The following is a 17,568-nucleotide window of genomic DNA, read 5'->3' on the forward strand; positions in this document are numbered from 1 at the left end:
CACTGCTGCCTTCGGAGTTGGAAATCGCTATCCTCCGTGGACCAAACTTTACACATGAAAGTGCATTTCCACCAGCTGCAACTTTCACTCCATCTGTTCAGCAGCCCCAGCCCCTTGGTTCTCCAGATGGGCGCCCAGCCTCCTTCCTGCGCTGCTGCCTTCCCACCCCCTGCACCCAGCCTTTCAAGCCTGGCTCACTTGCACTCGTCTCACTCTCTTGGGGCCCTGGGTGTCACTGCAGCTCTGCCCTGAAAGGCCCCCTCTCATTTTGAACTCCTCCTTGAGAAGAGAGGTTTTAAATGCATCTGGCTGAACTTCCTTCTTTTCTCCACCCCTTTCTTTTCTCTGTGTTTCTCATCCCGAAAGTTGCATCAATTATCTCCTTACCTACTGGACTGATAGTTCTTCTAAACTCTCTTCTGTGGATTAGTTAGGCAGTGAAAGCATGTTACCAGGGCCAGGGGCCTATTTAGCAGTCCTTACCTGGGCCTGGTGTTTTTTTATTTTGGGTTTTTAAAAAATAATTGTTTATTTGGCTGTGCTGGATCTTAGCAGTGGCATGCAGGATCTTTAGTTGCAGCATTGCAGACTCTTAGTTGCAGCATGTGGGATCTAATTCCCTGACCAGGAATCAAACCCAGGCCCTCTGCGTTGGGAGCATGGAGTCTTAGCCATTGAACCACCAGGGAAGTCTCTGGGCCTCGTGTTTTAACAAGAGACATTTTCCCAGTTATCAGGCCAGTCCCCTCCACCTCTACCCGCTGCCTTACCCAACCAGGGGTCTCAGGCACACCTCATACTAGTTACCAAGAGCAAGAAGGATTTCCAACAGCTCAGCATGGCTCTCACCTGATACTAGAGCAAGGCTGTCCTATCCTCGATGAGCCAGGAGCCCAGTTGTGGTATATTCATTCAGTTCTTTGCCTGTTCTAATCCTTCTGTATGCCACATCCTGTGGACATGCTGAGAGTTCAGAATTGACTAGGATCAGTACTTACCCTCTAGGGTCTAACAGGGAGTCGGGTAGGTAAATCATTGCATCTCAGAAATGCAGAGCTAGCAACGGAGAAAGGTGTCTGGGCAAGGTGAGGCTTGAGCTGGAGAGAGTGTGGGAAGATGAAAGGAAGTGAAAAGGGAGGTTTGGCTCTGCTGCCAAGTGGGAAATAGGGTTTTAAACTGTCTGGCTTCTCCCCATGCTCCTGCTTCTTTTTGTCTTAGAAACTTTTAATTTTATATTGGGCTATAGCCACTCAGCCACACATGTATCCAGTTTCCCCCAAAGCCCCCTCCCATCTGGGCTGTTAGCAGAATTCCATGAGCTATACAATAACATTAGTAGAGTTCCATGTTCTATACAATAGGTCATTGTTGATCCATTTTAAATACAGTGCAGTGTATATGACCATATCGAACTCCCTAACTGTCTTTTTCCCCCATGCTCCTGCTTCTAGTCAGTTCAAGTGAGAGCACAGGAGCAGGTGAGTGGCTCTGCAGTGAGGCATCATTTCAGCTCAACTGGAAGATATTTTAAAAGGTTGTGTAAGCTGCCAGCTTGTTCGGGGTGCTGTACTCACCTACAGGATCACAGGAACTGAGAGTGCCAAGCCAGACTCTGTTCAGTAACACGCTGCTAGGTTATTATGGTACTGATAAACGTGAAATACCAGGCAAGTTCAAACAAAAGTATTGTTGATCACTAACCCTGGGCAGCCTGATGCTTCAGGTTTCTAAACATCAAATGACTTTCATCTGCAGTTAATTCTCAGCTCTGTGTAGAAGGGAGGGAACCAGCACACACATTTTCCCAAGCACTCTTTTTCATTTCAGGTGTACTGTGCTGCTATTTTGGTCCGCCTATCAGGCTTGCCTCTTTAGCTGTTTGTACTCAGGCTCGTGGTAGAGTGGTTTTTCCATTTCCTGTACACCTCTTAGGCTAGGGCAAGGGGAGTGACGCAAATGTGATTTGGGGGTAAAAACCATAGGGAAAACTTATTCTGGAATTAATTATCATAAGGGGGAAAAATCGTAAGCTGTTTTTCAAATGACTTAAAGGGGCACTGTGGATAATCTCTAAAGTGGGTTCTTTAGCATTACGTGATGTGTTTCCTCAGCCCTGTAAACGCTTGTGAAGAGGACTACGCAGGCATTTGCACCTTTTGGAAATGGAAAAGCAAGTTAGGGAAGGGGGCGGCTTACAGTGGGTGTGTCCCAGGGAGATTAATGAGAACTTAAGTTTCCCCCAGTTATAGTTGTATCTTGGACCCATGCCCTCAGAAGGGCAGAAGGCAACCTCCTCAGGAGACCCATTGCCTCTGCTGTCTGGTCCCACTTGGCGGTGAAACAGTTTGCACATTTTATAAGTGGTGCTGGTCACTCTCCCCAGATGTCCTGGCAGAGAAATTGTCCTGCGTCTCTGCGGGATCATTCAGCCCTTCCCACTGAAAACACACCAGCTGTCTTTAGGAACAGCAATCTCATATTTATTGGACTCCTCCTTTCCCAAAGCTCTTTAGTTCATGACATTTTATCCTTACAACACTCCTGGGGAGAGCTTAAGCCAGAAACAAGTCTCCCAATATCCAGACTAGAGAGCCCCACATCCACTGAAGTGCATCAGCTGAAGGTCACATGACTCCATGGGAGGACAGGGCCCAAGTGAGCTTCCACTTAGCACATGTCAGAGGTCAATGAGCTAAATCAGTGGTTCCCAGCTTTCGGATTTCCTGATCCAATAGGATTTTCAAATAATTTTGGGTGGGGGGTATTGATAATAGGTATACTGGTTTTTTATATTTTCAAGTAAGGACTTAAAATTTAATGTCATATGGTTTACAAAATTTTAGGAAAAGCTATCCACCTCAGAATAAAGAATGCTTCTTTCAGAAATGATAGTTGGAAATCATACCACTATATAGGTAATAAGAAAAATTGATTAATTTCAGAAAATGTTCAACATAAAACATCCTATGGCAATTCATTGTAGGTGCATCATTCTGACTGTTGGCTTGAGACACCGTGGTCTGTCTGGGGCTTGTATTCCATTCCATAATGCAGCCTACTGGAACTGAATGTCACAGAAGCATGCTGACAAAGATGGAAGCAACCTGCAATGAGGTTTTACATCATCTAGAACATTCTGAGAGAGTCCAAAAACAACATCCTCCCGACCTGAGCCACTTCTGCCTCCCCTGTGCAGGGCCAGGAAGAGAGCAGGCCATGGGGGCCAGAAGGCTTTCCACAAGGGCTGTGGGAGGGAGACTGACTTGGCACCTCGGCTCCCAGTTCTGCTGGTCCCAGGATGTTTGGGCAATGGCTTCCATCACCCAGCTCAGGAAGCTTAGAATTGATTCTTGAAGAATTTCCCCCTACTGGGGAGAGCTGAACTCCAACAGGCACAGTCCTCAGACTGGGAACCACAGGGCTGTGCCTGCCACAGCAAGAAAGCTAGAAAGAAGAACAAAGAGAGTCTTGGAATGAGGAGTGGTTTCATCCAGTGCCTTCCACCTGAGCAGCAAGTTCATGAGGGCTGGTGGTTTTCTGTCCAGGTATAGCTGACTCCCTGCTATTTCTGGAGAGAAGTGGAAGAGAGAAAGAGGTTTAAGACATTCTCCAAGAGGAGGGACAGAATATTACTTTCTGTCTACTTGCGTGTTTTGTCATGGTATATGGGTGGCCAGAGCTAGTAAAAGCATCATGTTTCAGCTTAAGGACTGACTAGACACCATTTCCTCCTACTTGGGACCCTGAAATTGCCGTGTTCATACTGTAGCCCTAGAGAGAACGTGTCACTCTTTCAGGAAGGCTGAGAACTCTCTGAAATTTTAATGTAAATATGTGGATGTAAGACAAGTGGTCACACAAATGTCAAGTGAGTAGGTTAATTTTGCTGTAAAAAGGGCCCACATCTCTCTCATATTCTCGTAGGGGGTCTACTGTAATCATGTTCTCATTTAATGAAAACTGATTTCCCAACTAGAGTTACTGTATAACTGGGCACCACTGCAGAATATGAGAGAGCATCATCTCCAGCTCTGTTTAGATGGAGGGGTAGGATCAAGTTTGCAGAGAAACCCAAGAAGAGTAACATATCCAGTTTATCTGGCTTTCTCTAGACCCCTCCAGTATACTTTATCTAGAATTGTGAGGTTTAGCAAATAAAAATATAAGATGCTCAGCTAAATTTGAATTTCAGACAAACAGCACGTGCCTTCTTAGTATAAGTATGTCCCATTCAATATTTGAGACATATTTATACCAAACAATTTTGTCGTATTTATCTTAAATTGAGATTTAGCTGGTGTTCTGTGACTATCTGGAAACACAGCCTGTGGCATTAGTCACTGTCACTTGTTCTCATGGGCCCCTCTTTTCCTAGAAAAGAAGACACTCAGATGCATCACCACTTGCAATTCTGTGCACAGGGCTTCCAGGTACTTTTGCTCAGAGCCAAACATTTTGTAATTTTCCTTTTGGCCAGGGTGAGATGCAATCCCAGACGTGGTCAGCAGGGGGCACCATTTTCTTAAAATAGATCCCCAGTGACATTTCTAGGGACTCAGAAAGGGAGTCTGTCTTCCTTCTGGAGCCTCCCACTTCTCCCCACATCACCACCCTGCCAGAGTTATCTTTGTGAAACAAGAATCTGATCCTGTCACTTTACTCCTTAAATCACTTCCAAGATTCCATGATTAACTTCCTAATACACTGAAAAAAGCCCTTGGGGATCCCACTGGAGTCTTTTCCCTGCTTCATCTCCTGCTGCTTCCGCCCTACCTGATCCCACACTCCTCACACTTCTGCCACCCCACCTCCATTCATCATGAGCTGTTTGCAGCTTCCCACTATGGTATTCGCTGTCATGCCTTTGTACTCACAGCCCCCTCTGCTTGGAATTCCGTTTTCCACTTGATCCTTCTGGCAACTCCATTCATTCAACACATTTTACAAGTGTGCATTGAGACCGGTCCTGTACAAGGCACTCTGCTGTGGGCTGGAGACGCTTGGAGGAGGCAGCTGACTGGTGCCTTTCCCTTATACATCTCTTGATCGGGGCAAGGGAAAAACAACACACAAGCAACCAAATCAACAATGTACTCAGACTTAGCTCGAGGGATAACTGCTTTGGGTCCTCTGATGGCTTTCATTTTAAGGGTCCCAAATTCTGCCCAATCGTGTGGATGAACATGGATGAATGAAAAGAACAAGTTTAACTCGACAAGGAAGCGGATGATGTGGGTGGATATGGTGGGTTTATACGTGGCCTGTGAGAGCACTGAGAGTACATCCCACCTACAGGGGACAGTGGCTTTTCACCTCCTCTGGATTGTAGCCAGACTGGTTATTAAAAAAAAAAGACGGCAATATTGATTTTTATGTGAACTCTGACAGTTTTTAAAATTCTTTGCCTGCTAAACTAAACGTGACTACAAGTCAGATTTGGCCTATGGCCACCAGTTTGCCACCTCCCTTATTGCAACACTATATCACTGCCTTACATCTGGTTAGTATTTATATGAATTTTCTCCCCGAAGACTGTGTCTTTGTGTCTTTATCCCCTAACACATAGTAACTGACACAGGGTAGGTGCCAGTCAAACATCAATAAATGTCTATTGGAAATTTTGGGAGAAAGAAGGGAGGAAGAAGGAAATAAACTAGGAATAAGTTTGTTGATGGAAATTCTTAGTCCCACTGCTTTAGGCATGGGACAGATGGAACAAGAAAACCTGAAACAATTTATTGCTGAGTGTGTGTGTGTTCATGAGTGTGAGTTCCCATGTTAGCAGGTGTGATAGCTGGAAAATATGTCTAAGAACCATCAGTTCCTTTCTCAGTGAGCTCCCAAGCCATCTTCCCCGATTCTTGGCGGATGAGGGGGAGGAGAAGAATGCAGGGCTCAGGGTAGACTCCTGGCTTCCTTCCAGGACCTGTAGTCACTGGCACAGAGATCAGAAAGAGCTTATAGAGGTTTTTGGCACAAACTGATACATCCTCGGGGGAAGGTGTCTGGCAGCTGCTGCCACCCACTGCCTGCCCGCTAGAGTGCCCACTGCATAGCAAGCAGTTGTGGGGGTCAAAGTAAAGCACTTTCTCTTCTCACTTGTCCAAAGTGAGATCATCAAAATGACCTCTCATCCTACACTGGGGGATCAAAACTCCCAACTTAAAGAGAAGGGTGAGGATGGCTTTGACTCCCCATCGCAGCCTCCAGAGACAGAAGGGAAGCTTGACCCCTGGAGCAGTCTGCTGATTCTGCTAATGGTATGCTGTCCTTTTTATCAAGAGAGGATGCTGCCTTGTGCCCATGCAAGGGAGCATTCTTGCTGCCCCAGTGAATAAGGACATATCTCCAGAAAACAGAAATCTGAGGTTCAGAAAGTATATTTTGTCTGATTTACAGGAGAAGTAACTAGATCTATCAGGAATCAGAACTTACATCTTGGCCCCAAAATCTCTTCTGGGATCTAAAAAACTGTAATTTTCTGAATCATGGAGGGTGGAGGGGCAGCCTGAAGTACATTGGAGTCACTCTTTAAACTGGGTTATGGAAATTTTTGCCGCACGTTTCTCTCTTTGGTGAGAAGTATCTTGAAAGCCAAAGATCTATCCAGCCTCCAGTGTGCCTTTTGCACCCTACCAGAGCTTGGCCAGCCAGGAGCTTTGAAGCAAGACCTTCCAGGAAGCAATTTCTCCCACAGGCAGTGCTGACTCAGCCCAGACTCCAAGCTCTCAGGCTGGTCCCTGCCCCAGAGTAGCCAGAAGGGGCAGAGGCGCACAGGGGGGCTATGATCCTGGGTTGTGTGATGCTGCCTAGAAGGGGGGATGGGGATGCAAGACTAAATTGCACCCAAATTGAACCCTAACTTTGAACCCTAAATTGCTTAAGCTTTTGCTAAGGATAAGGGGAGGGAGACTCAAATAATGGCTTGAGTCCTCTGGGTTCCAGCATCCTTTGACAAAAACTATCTTTCCTCAATTCCCAGGGGTGGGGATGATGGCAAATTTAATATCTTTAATCTGGAAGTAACACCATTCCTTGTCTCATTTGTAATCTGCCTGGAGTCGGGGGTGACTGACCATCTCTCTGGGGCCTCCATTTAACTCTCCAACATCTCCTTTCCCCAGAGGACCCCATTTGGATTAAAGGGAAACGTGTGCTCCCTCGGTTCTCTTCACTTTCTCTGCAAACTGCCTAAGATTCCTCCCATCTCTGCCACTACCTGCCACCCTCCCGCCACCTCCCCCTTCAGTCCTTCATGTCATTTTCCTCTCCCCATCTCCTTCCTTCTCTCTCTTTCTCACTCTCCTCCAGTTCTGACAGCGAATCTTTTCCCTGGCACAGACCCTCGGCGTGCTTGCCAGCCCTGCTGGGTTACTCGTCTCATTTCTGTAGCTTCTGTCCAATTAGCTCTCTGGCCAAGCTCATCGGGAGCCCTCTCCTCTGGCCATGCTGCCTCCTTCCTTCCTGCTGCTAGCAATGCTATCACCTGTGATTCATTTCCATTTGGGAATGGGGGTAGAAAGTTGGTTTGAATAACCTGGGATGTGTTTGGCAATCTATTCTTTGTTCTTCGTTGAGGGCCCCAGCAGAGTTAAGAGAACTTTAAGGAAGAGAACACCTTTCCCTCGACCATTAAGGACTCCAGCATCTAGTTTTAATGAATGGGAGATCAAAAGCTTTTTAGAGTCAGCTGTCCTGAAAAACAAGGGCCCAGTGACTGGGACAACTGCAAGCCTTGCCACGGAAGACAAAGCTGTGACTCAAAGGCATCACGTAGATGCTTTCTTGCTCATCCACGTTCCTGAGTTTAATGTCATTGGCTTGGGAATTAACTTTGAGACTTTTCCAACATAGATAAAAATAGAGCTCATAAATGCCATCCCTGGCACTTTCTGATAAGGTGGCCTTTTAAGGGAAGACTGGGCTCCCAGTGGATGGTGTGAGTCAAGGAGCTGCTCTTGCGTATGTTCAGAGTTTTTACAGGCTTCTGACCAGCCTGTGGCCAAACAGTGGATGCAGGAAGAGGAAGCCGATGGAGGCTTCTGTGCCTGAAACCATAGGATCCAAGTTCCTGGAAGGAATGTTTGTTCCTCTTGTTCGTTCGTTTATTCATCACACACGCACTTATCTGAATACTCAACTATGTGCTAGGAATGCTTCCCTGTACTGGAAACACAATAGAGAAAAAAAATGGAAATTCTTGCCCCCAAGGTGCTTATCATCTAGTGAGGAACAGAGAAGGAACCAGGCAACAGCAACACAGGGGTTGCAGTGAGAAGAGAAATATGGGAAGGCCTAGCTCAGGGCTGGGTAACATGCAGAGCTTTCTGGAGGAATAGATAGATGAATTGAAGCTGGAGAATCAGCAGGGAATTAACCAGGAGAAGATGAGGTTAGATCAGGGAAAGGTGTGGAGAAGACTGTTCTGGGAAGAAGTAATAGTATGTGCAAAATGAGAGAACTTGGTGTTTTCAGAGATGAAAGCAGTTCCTTGTATGACAGGAAACTTAGTTGCTGGGTACAGTGGAAAGCATAAGACACAGCCTGGAGACTGAGGCATAGGTCACTGCTAAAGAGCCTCTCACCTCCTGTTAAGGTTTTTATATTGAGGGCAATGAAGGGTGGAATGCAAAGAAATTACTTGATCAGATTGGGTTTTTAGAACTCTCAGTCTGGCTGCAGAGCAGAGAATAACTGGAAGGGTGAAGACCAAAGGTTGGGAGCCCAGGGAGGAGCCTGCTGTGATCCTGGGAAGGATGAGGGAAGTGTCAGAGAAGATAGAAGGAAGTAGGCAGAACTGGGAGATAACTAAAGTGTAAAACTCTCAGAACTTCGTGCTGAATTAGAAATGGACTTGAGACGTCAAGGATACTTTCCAGCTCCTAGGCTTGAGCTATTTGGTGAGATGAGAAAACACTGAAGGAGAAGCAGGTTTTACATCTGCTGGATATTATGCGCCTATGGTCCATTCAACTGAAGATATCAGGCTGACAGTGGGATATGTAAGTCTGGAGCTCAAGAGAGGCCTGGCTCAGATAGATTTGGAATATTCTTTAGCAGATGGATGGCAGTGGAGCTGTGAGGGGAAAAAAAGGAGCCATCTCAAGGCAAGTGAGGACAGTGTGAAGAGGAGAGGAACTGAACATAATCCAAGGAAAGCTGATGTTCAAGGGATGGCCAAAAGGGGAGCCTGTAAAGAGGCTGAGAAGAAGTAGCCAGCAAGAAAGAAGGAAAACCAGGAGAAACGGTCTTCTGTCGTTGGCCTCCAGCATTCGTTTCCTCCTTCTACCAAGAGAGCCCTGGATTTCCTTTGGGGAATTCACTCCTACCCTGTTCTCAGTTCCACGGTTTGGATCACAGGGGAGACATGCTGGCTGACTCTTCTGCACCCACCTGACCCCCTCCCCACAGCCCTCCCACTTGCTCTCTGTACTCCAGCCACACAAATTTTCCTTGAGTTCCTGAAAAACTCCATGCTTTTTCTGGTCTTAGGATCTTTACCTGGTTTGGTCTGCTTTCCTTCCTCATTCCCCTTCTGCACACTTTTTGCCTACTAAGCCTCCTTATGTACTTCCAACCTTCTTTGACATTCCATACACGCCTAGGGATTTCTGTTGTACGTTCACTCATTCAGTACGTACTAAGCACCTTCTGTCTTATGTGTCAGTCCTGTGTTGAATTCTGGGACATTACAGAGAGCAAAAAAATGGGCTGGAGCCAACAACTGATTAGAGGAGACTGATGGTAAAAAAGTAAACACACAGCTACAAGTTATTGTTAGTGCTGTAAAGGAAGTAAACTTGGTGCTAAGATACCAAGAAGGTCCTGACCACTGAGGCTGGTGATCAGAAAAGGTTCTCTGAGGATGTGAAAATTAAACTGAGACCTGAAATAAGAGGCAGAACCAGCTAATGCAAAGAGTTAGGGGGAAAGTGTTCAAGGCGGGGGGAACAGTAACCACAAACGCTCATGGGGGGAAAGAGCTTGATGGTTTCCAGGAACTGATAGATGGCCAGTGTGGCTAAAATGAAGACGGGGGAGAAGAGCAAACAGGGCACATAGCTGAACATGAGACTCTTAAAGGCAGTGGTACAAAGTCTGGGTACACTGGGAAGTTATTCAAGGTTTTTAAGCAGGGGGGCAGCATGATCTGACAAGTTTTAATTAGATTGCCCTAGTTGCAGAGTGAAGACTAGATTGAAGGACAAGCAAAGAATTAAGAAGTATAATTAGGACCCTATCATTGGGGTTAAGGCAAAAGAGGATGTTGGCTACAGCTTGAATGGGACTGAGGAGACGGAGAGAGGTGGACAGATCCAAGGGATACTTTGAAACTAGATTTGAAGGGAATCCCTGATGGTTTACACATGAGGTATTAGAAGAGGACTCAAGGATGATGCTCAATTTTTGGCCTGAATGAGTGAACGGAGAGCCAGATTGGCTTGGCTTGGACTGCCCCAGCTCCTTTTGCTGCTCCCCTCTTTCTTGGAAACCCTGAGGCAAATCTTCAGAAGCCCAGAGCTTGAGAAGCAAGCCCTGTTTAGAAACCACTGGGCTGGAGACTCTCAGCATGGTCCCTTCTAGTTTCAAAATTTTAAAATTCTAAACTGAAAACTCTCTGTGACTAGGGACAATATTTCTATTCTTTTGACTTCTCCTGTAGTTACCTCGGTAGAGCTCCGTACCTGGGGAGCATTCAGTAAGTGCTAGTTGACTCTTCATTTGGGCACATACCTTCCATAATTGAATTTTAGATTAAATTCCCCTTTTAAAATAGGATTCTAACATAGAATAAACTTTCTTTTCTTTTTTTTTTTAGAATAAACTTTCAATTGAAATCAATTCACCTTGATAAAGTAGAGCCATGGCAAAGATAATCTAAAATTACAAAATCAGAAGTAACTTCTATTCGAGTGGAGACAGAGAAAAAATTGTTTTTGCTAAACAAATTATCTAGATTTAAGTAAATGTTATTTTAGGGCAAATAACATCAGGTAATGGATCAAGCCCGTTCAGAATATAACCAAGAAACCACTGAAAATAATTCATAACATGGAATATAACCTATATTTTATTCATATATATTCTTTGTTGAAAACAAATATTGATGCTTCAAAACTTATTTTGAAACAATGACTAGGTAATTCTTAGAACCATTTTAAAGATGAAGGAGGGCCTTTCACAGTGGTCCAGTGATTAAGACTCCATGCTCCTAATGAAGGGGCCATGGATTAGAACCCTGGTCAGGGATAAGATCCTTACATGCCACATGGCCAATAATAAATGAAGCTGAACAAGATGGAGGTGGAACTGTGTGGCCAGTCCAGGATAAAAATCAAAGACAGGCTGGACTGAAACTTGCCACTTCCTCTCCTCTCTTTCCCGTTGCATCTGCTCTGCTTGATCCTCCACTGTTCAGACATCATCTTTCCTAACCATTTCTCCAGGTCAGAAACTCAGAACTTCAATATCTATAAGCTCATTGATCAAATCCTCGGATAAGTATACCATTTCAAGTCTTTTGTTTTATAAAAGAGGGAAGTAAAGTAAGAGAATGTCTTTTATATGCTGAGCATTTCTGAACAAGCATGTCATTCACTGCTGCTTATTGCCCTATGATGAATGCCCATTTCACAGATGAGGTGGCAGGGTTGGTGGTCCAGCATCTGTCTCTCTTCCTGCTTGGGATGAGTACCCTGCTGTGGACAGCATCTTGAAGAGAAGTGCTGAAGGTGACGCCATGGACACTATGGCAGCGACGCCTTTTTCATTTTCCACCCCCCACCCCCAACACTACCACCACTAAGGTGGTCAGGGCCTGGGATGTTGTCTAGGATTAGTCAACAGGGGGCTTTGGGTTTGCAGCCTGAGGCACACAGATGGGAAAAAGGTTCGATGTCCTTTGCAACAGCAGCAGCAGGGGCAACTGTGTCTGGTGGTGGCACTCTGGCAGTGCTCAGTGGTTGGACCTCCTGGCCATAAGGTCCTGCTAAAGAAGATTTTGCTCTTCCTCTATTAGTCCTTGGTTTCTGCTGAATTTCCGATTCTTCCACTCCTGACCATTCTGGGAGCCAGAGATATGTCTTCAGTAAATTCCAGCTGGGGCTGATGCAGCCAGTATTCGGGGAGTTCTTGCAACAAGAAACCTGACCATCTCTGAGGAAACAGACTCCAAGGAGCTTGTCAGGGGCCCCGCCTAGCAAGTGTCAGTGTTCTGCCCGAGAAGCCCATGCTGCTTCCTTGGTTCCATGCTTCCTGAACAAATCTAAAGAAGGGCATAGCGGAAACGAGCAAGGATGGCACACCAATTAGAGTGAGGCTTGAAGACCAGCAGGCATGTGAACACTTACCCCAAATCCACATTCAGTCACACATCTAAAAATAAGCGAGGTCTATCCTAGTCTGTGTATAGTGATTGTGATATGTTCAAATATGATTTCAGTTAATTCTCACAACAACATGATATGGTGGACATTATTTTCTCCATTGCTCATATGGAAAAACTGAAGCTCAATGAGGTTTGTCCAAGTTTATATTTAGTAAGCGTTAGTGCTGGGTTTGAACTTGAGTCTCCAGGCGAAGCGCCTGGAGCTCATTCATTAAGCCACAGCTGCTCCACTATGAAATTTAATCAATAAATATTTTGTCGCTGTCAATTTTCTATTAACCCCATCGCAGCCTTAGCATGATTGAATCAGTGTGTTCTTGTTGGTATGCTTCCTTGAGTGTAGTCTTACACCCGCATCTCAGGGGGTGTCATCTGCCTCTTTAGACAGGACTTTGCTGGCAACCCACTCCAGTCTTCTTGCTTGGAAAATTCCATGGACAGACAAGCCTGGTTCCTGGGGTCACAAAGAATCAGACACAACTGAGAGACTGAGAGCACACACATGCCGCTCCTAAGGATCTTCCTTCCTGCATTTCCCTCTCCTACGCCTCTACTCATGCTCTGTGCGTTCTTGCCTGCCTCTGCCTCCCCTACCCCTTCGAAAACCATGCCTTTGCTTATTGGACTGTAAAATGGAACTGAAGATCCTCGTAGGCAGAATAAATACCAGACATCTTAGAGGTCTTTGGGACAGATTCCTTGCCCAGACCTGGCTCATGATGGCCGAAGAACACTGTGTCATTTGTGTTTTGGATTAAGTAAACGAGTTCTGCGTGTTTCCTACCATCACAAAGAGCAGTGAATTGAATTGGTGCCACTGTAAGTTTGATTGTTGTGGCATAGATAAAAGCCTCATTAAGTCCCTCATGAGGAAGAGAATTTTATTTTGAGGATAGAAGAATGGGGGGGGGGGTTTCTTGCTTGTGGTTACAACAACAAAACAGTCAATGGAGGAAATACTTAAATAACTGCACTCCCCCCGCCCCAACCAATCGTCATCAAGAGACTGGGTGAGTTTTTAATTAGTGCTGCATTTTCAATAAATCCATATCTGTACGTGGTGCTGATTCTTTCCTGGATAAGGAAAGATAATAATGAGAATCCTATTTTTCAGTCCCACACTAAAGGGATGCCTAGTATATTTAATCATGCTGTAGAAATTCTGGCAGCTTTCTCTGAGCCCAGCCTCTGCTCTAATTACATTTCTAGATTTTAGTAAATTGAAAGGGAAAATGTAGGAACAAAATAATTAAAACCGAAAAGGAAGTGCATATTAAAAAGGAGAAGCTGTTTAAAATTCTTCCACGTAGTGCTTCCAAGGACATCTACAGTCATTTAATCAGATCCACACCAAATCAAAGCCCTTTGTACAGAGGCTGGTGGGATCACGTCTCAGGTGGGCGGTATGGTCCACACAGAAGAATGGGAGCCTCATCACACCAGGCCACAGATGGGCACAGGACTTTTACGTCCTTCCAGATCTCTAGAGATTCAGGGCCAGCTGGGACAAGCTGCTAGTGCAGACTCACCAGCTCTGAGGTGTCACTTCCCAGGTCCCAAGCAGAACCTCACTAAACTGTAATGATTAGCCCCAATTGTGAGGTAGCTAATGTTGACCATGCCTCCAGTACTCTCCTTCTGCACCCCTTCCCCACCTCCATGCTTCCCCCTCCAAGAAGTGAGAATGAAAAGAAGTGAAAGTGTTAGTCACTCAGTTGTGTCCAACTCTGCAATCCCATGGACTGTAGCTCACCAGGCTCTTCTGTCCATGGGATTCTCCAGGCCAGAATACTGGAGTGGGTTGCCATTTCCTTCTCTAGGGGATCTTCCCGACCCGGGGATTGAAGCCAGGTCTCTGGCATTGCAGGCAGATTTGTTACCCTTTGAGCACCCCTTCCCCACTTCCATACTTCTCCATCCAAGGAGTGGTACGCTTTTTCTTTCCTCCCTGCCATCCTGTGAAATCTGGAGTCACGAGAACAGGAAATTAACAGCTTCAGTGACACTAGGAATCGATTCTTCATAACTGGTTACTGGGTTGCCTGTGGGGCACTCTGCATTTATTCAAGGACCAAAACCCTTGATGCCTTCAGATAATGGAATGAAATGTTTGTTGATGATTATGATGAGTGAGTGAAATTTAGTTGGAAAGTTTCAAGCATCAGCCTAATAGATGACAAAAGTACTTGTTTTAAGGGGTGCAGGGATAGCAACCACACCATTGTTGAATTTAGGATCTCCATTTAAAATAAAATTTTTTTTGGCTGTGCTGGGTCTTTGTTGCTTTGTGTGGGCTTTCTCTAGCTGCAGTGAGCAGGGGCTACTCTTCAGGCTTCTCATTGTGGTGGCTTTCTCTTGTGGCGCACAAGGCTTTAGGAGCACAGGCTTCAGTAGTTGTGGCGCACAGCCTTAGTTGATCCCAGGCACGTAGAATCTTCCTGGACCAGGGATAGAACCCACATCTCCTGCACTGGCAGGCGGATTCCTATCCATACACCACCAGGAAGTCTAGGATCTCCATTTCTTGATCATTTTGGCTAAAATATGGGTTGAAGAAGCTTTAGGAGTGTTTTGTCTGTCATTCCAAGGATAGTTTGTAGAGTCTGCTTGTGTATTTGAAAGTGGACAACAGCCTGGCACTGTCACAGCCTCCCATGTGGTTTGGCTCATGTACTTCCAGCTGTCCCTGCTGAACAGACTCACCAGCCAAGGGGCCCAAGGACATATGTGGCAGGACATAGTGAGCACTGTGTCCTGGAGACAGTCCCACAGAAGCAGAGCTTCCAGTAGCTATCCCCAAGGCAGGGTTCATACTTTGTCACCCCATGACCCACAGGTTTATCTGGTTGCTTTTTTGGATAAGATGCTTCCTCACATGTTTGTGTTTGTGTGTCTACATAATGATACAACCTCAGTATGGAAAAGGGACAGTGCCTGCTCCAGATTATTTGGCTCGATTCAGTAACAATAAAATTTTTGAAGTTTAAGCTTAAGCAAGAATTGTAGCAATAACAGATGAAATATTCCATGACTGGTGAAGGTAACTTCTTTCTCCCAGATGCTCTGAGACCTCTTTTTTTTTTTTTTTTTAAAGTCTGTTTAACTGCACTATGCAACATGCAAGCAGAATCTTAGTTCCCTGACCAGGGATCAAATGAGTGCCCCCTGCAGCAGAAACACAGAGTCTTTCTTAACTGCTGGACTGCCAGGGAAATCCCTGAGATATATTTCTTTTACTCAACTCAGCAATCAATGATAGTCCTTAGGAGACAGGATGTGAGACCAACTGGGGACCCAGGTGTCCAAGAAAATAAATTGTCCCTGAATAAGATTGCTATCAGTTAAGCCACCTACATGCCCACCTTACCACAAAAGAATGGGCCTTTTTGTTTTTGTTTCCAAAAGCTCAAGTTTTTAAGTTACTTAAAGGTGTCTAACATCTTCAAAAAGTTCAAAATATTTTACTGACACAGAACTGGTTAGAAAAATGAGATAATATATGTAAACGTCCTCAGTAATCCACAAGCTGCTAGCGAATAGTAATCCACAAGCTGCTAGCGAATATAAGGTGCTGTTGTTAAATGCCTTTATTGTTACGCTCATCCCGACTCCCAATCGTGGTCAGCCGCTGTTTCGTCCTCGCACCTCTGCGCAGCCTGCCCCGCCCTACACGCGACCCTCAGCGAGTTCCCGCCTCTTTCTTCCCAAGCTCCTCCTTCCCTTCAAATCTTCGGGCTCTGGCGACACAAGGGACACATGCGCACTAGGGAAGGTAGGCGGAGTCTTGAGGCAGAGGGAGGAGGAGCTGGAGAATCTAAAAATGGGAGGGGAGCGGAGTAGAGGAAGCGGAGGCCGCGCGGGGTGGGGCCCCGGCGGGTACGCGCTCGCTGCGTCGACGTGCTGACGCCATGACGCCCCGGCCGGTGTGTTTCGGTGTGTGTATGTGTGTGTGAGTGTGCGCGCTCCTTGTGTTTGTGTATTTGTGTATCGGCGGTCTCGCAGGTCCCGGATGTTGCGGACAGTATGAGGCGAGCGCAGGGGGACGGGGACCAGCAGCTGTCGCCGCCGTTCTCAGGTGAGTGGGGGGAGGAAAGTCGAGGGAAAGGGTTGTCCTGTCTGAGTGGGGGGGGTGTCTCCTTTAAGAGGTGACTGACCCCCCACTCTCCCCCCCACCACCCCGCGCCGCACATAGACTCTTTTCTGCCCCATTTCCCACATCCCGGATTACATGGCCCGCGAATGCCAGCAGTCGTGCCTTCTCCTAATTCCAAGCATTCAGGAGACACAAACGCGCCCCCTGCCTTCGGCCCCCCCCATAATTTTCCCAGTCCCATCCCCCTTGCTAAATAGTGAGCTGTCGCCTGCGGCGAGATGGGTGACTGCGCATGCTCGAGTGTGAACGAGCTAGGGGTGCTTGGTCGCTGCCCTCGGGGCGCATGCGCATCGCTGTGTTGCAGGGACCTGCGGGATAAAGAGCCACTTGACCGCGCGCCCGCCTTCTTCCTAGGCAGTGGGTTAGACTTGGTGCCAGATAGTGGGCCTGTTGCTTCTCTGCAAAAGGGAGGGTTTAAATTATTTGAGGGAATTTATGACAAAGCACCTTTCACGTCTTGTGTTGTCATAGGGACTCCCAGGCTCCAAACGCCTCCGAGAGCCAGCATTCCCCACGCTGACCCTTCTTTGGAAACTGTCATTGGAACTTATAGTTCTGGTATTCGTTTTCTTTCCTCGGATTCTTCCATCGTCATGTTGTATCGCTAATGCAAACCTCCTCTAAATTTAGGAGTAGGTGGCAATTGTTTTGGCAAGGGATTTTGGTAGCCTTTCTAAGGAGGACTAGGGCCATAAAAAAGAAAGTAAGGGGGGATTCCTTTTAGTAAAATTATTTATTCTCACAGAACCAGATAAAGAGCAAAGAGTATAATGCTTAGAGTAGTAACTGTAAATCAAGACATCTGTGTTCTCTGATCTCTAGCCCTCCTCGGTGTGACCTATTTGCCTCTTTTTTGGTAAAAGATCTTCTTTAGTGCTTCCGTTTTTAGCTGTACATTATTGATGTTTTGAATAGCACATGAAAAAAGCAATCTGAAACTACTGGTGAACAATAACTTAGCCAGTGGAAGTTTTAAGTAACAACAGTGGTGTTTCTTTCACATTTGCAAATAACAAAGAGCAATTTT

At 46.0% G+C, this 17,568-nt stretch overlaps 2 protein-coding genes across 3 annotated transcripts in view; both read left to right on the plus strand.

Moving 5' to 3' along the window:
• PHB1 (prohibitin 1) overlaps positions 1-17,568 on the plus strand; it is a 444,472-nt gene that overhangs the window by 156,876 nt on the left and 270,028 nt on the right. The window lies entirely within an intron of this gene.
• Positions 16,336-17,568, plus strand: part of SPOP (speckle type BTB/POZ protein) — an 83,516-nt gene continuing 82,283 nt past the window's right edge. For both annotated transcript variants that reach the window (XM_068976987.1, XM_068976986.1), the window contains exon 1: positions 16,336-16,463. The gene's annotated coding sequence lies outside the window, so the exon portion shown is untranslated. The remainder of the gene's footprint in view (positions 16,464-17,568) is intronic.

This window comes from Capricornis sumatraensis, chromosome 8, assembly GCF_032405125.1.
Source record: "Capricornis sumatraensis isolate serow.1 chromosome 8, serow.2, whole genome shotgun sequence".
Classification (NCBI taxonomy): domain Eukaryota; kingdom Metazoa; phylum Chordata; class Mammalia; order Artiodactyla; family Bovidae; genus Capricornis; species Capricornis sumatraensis.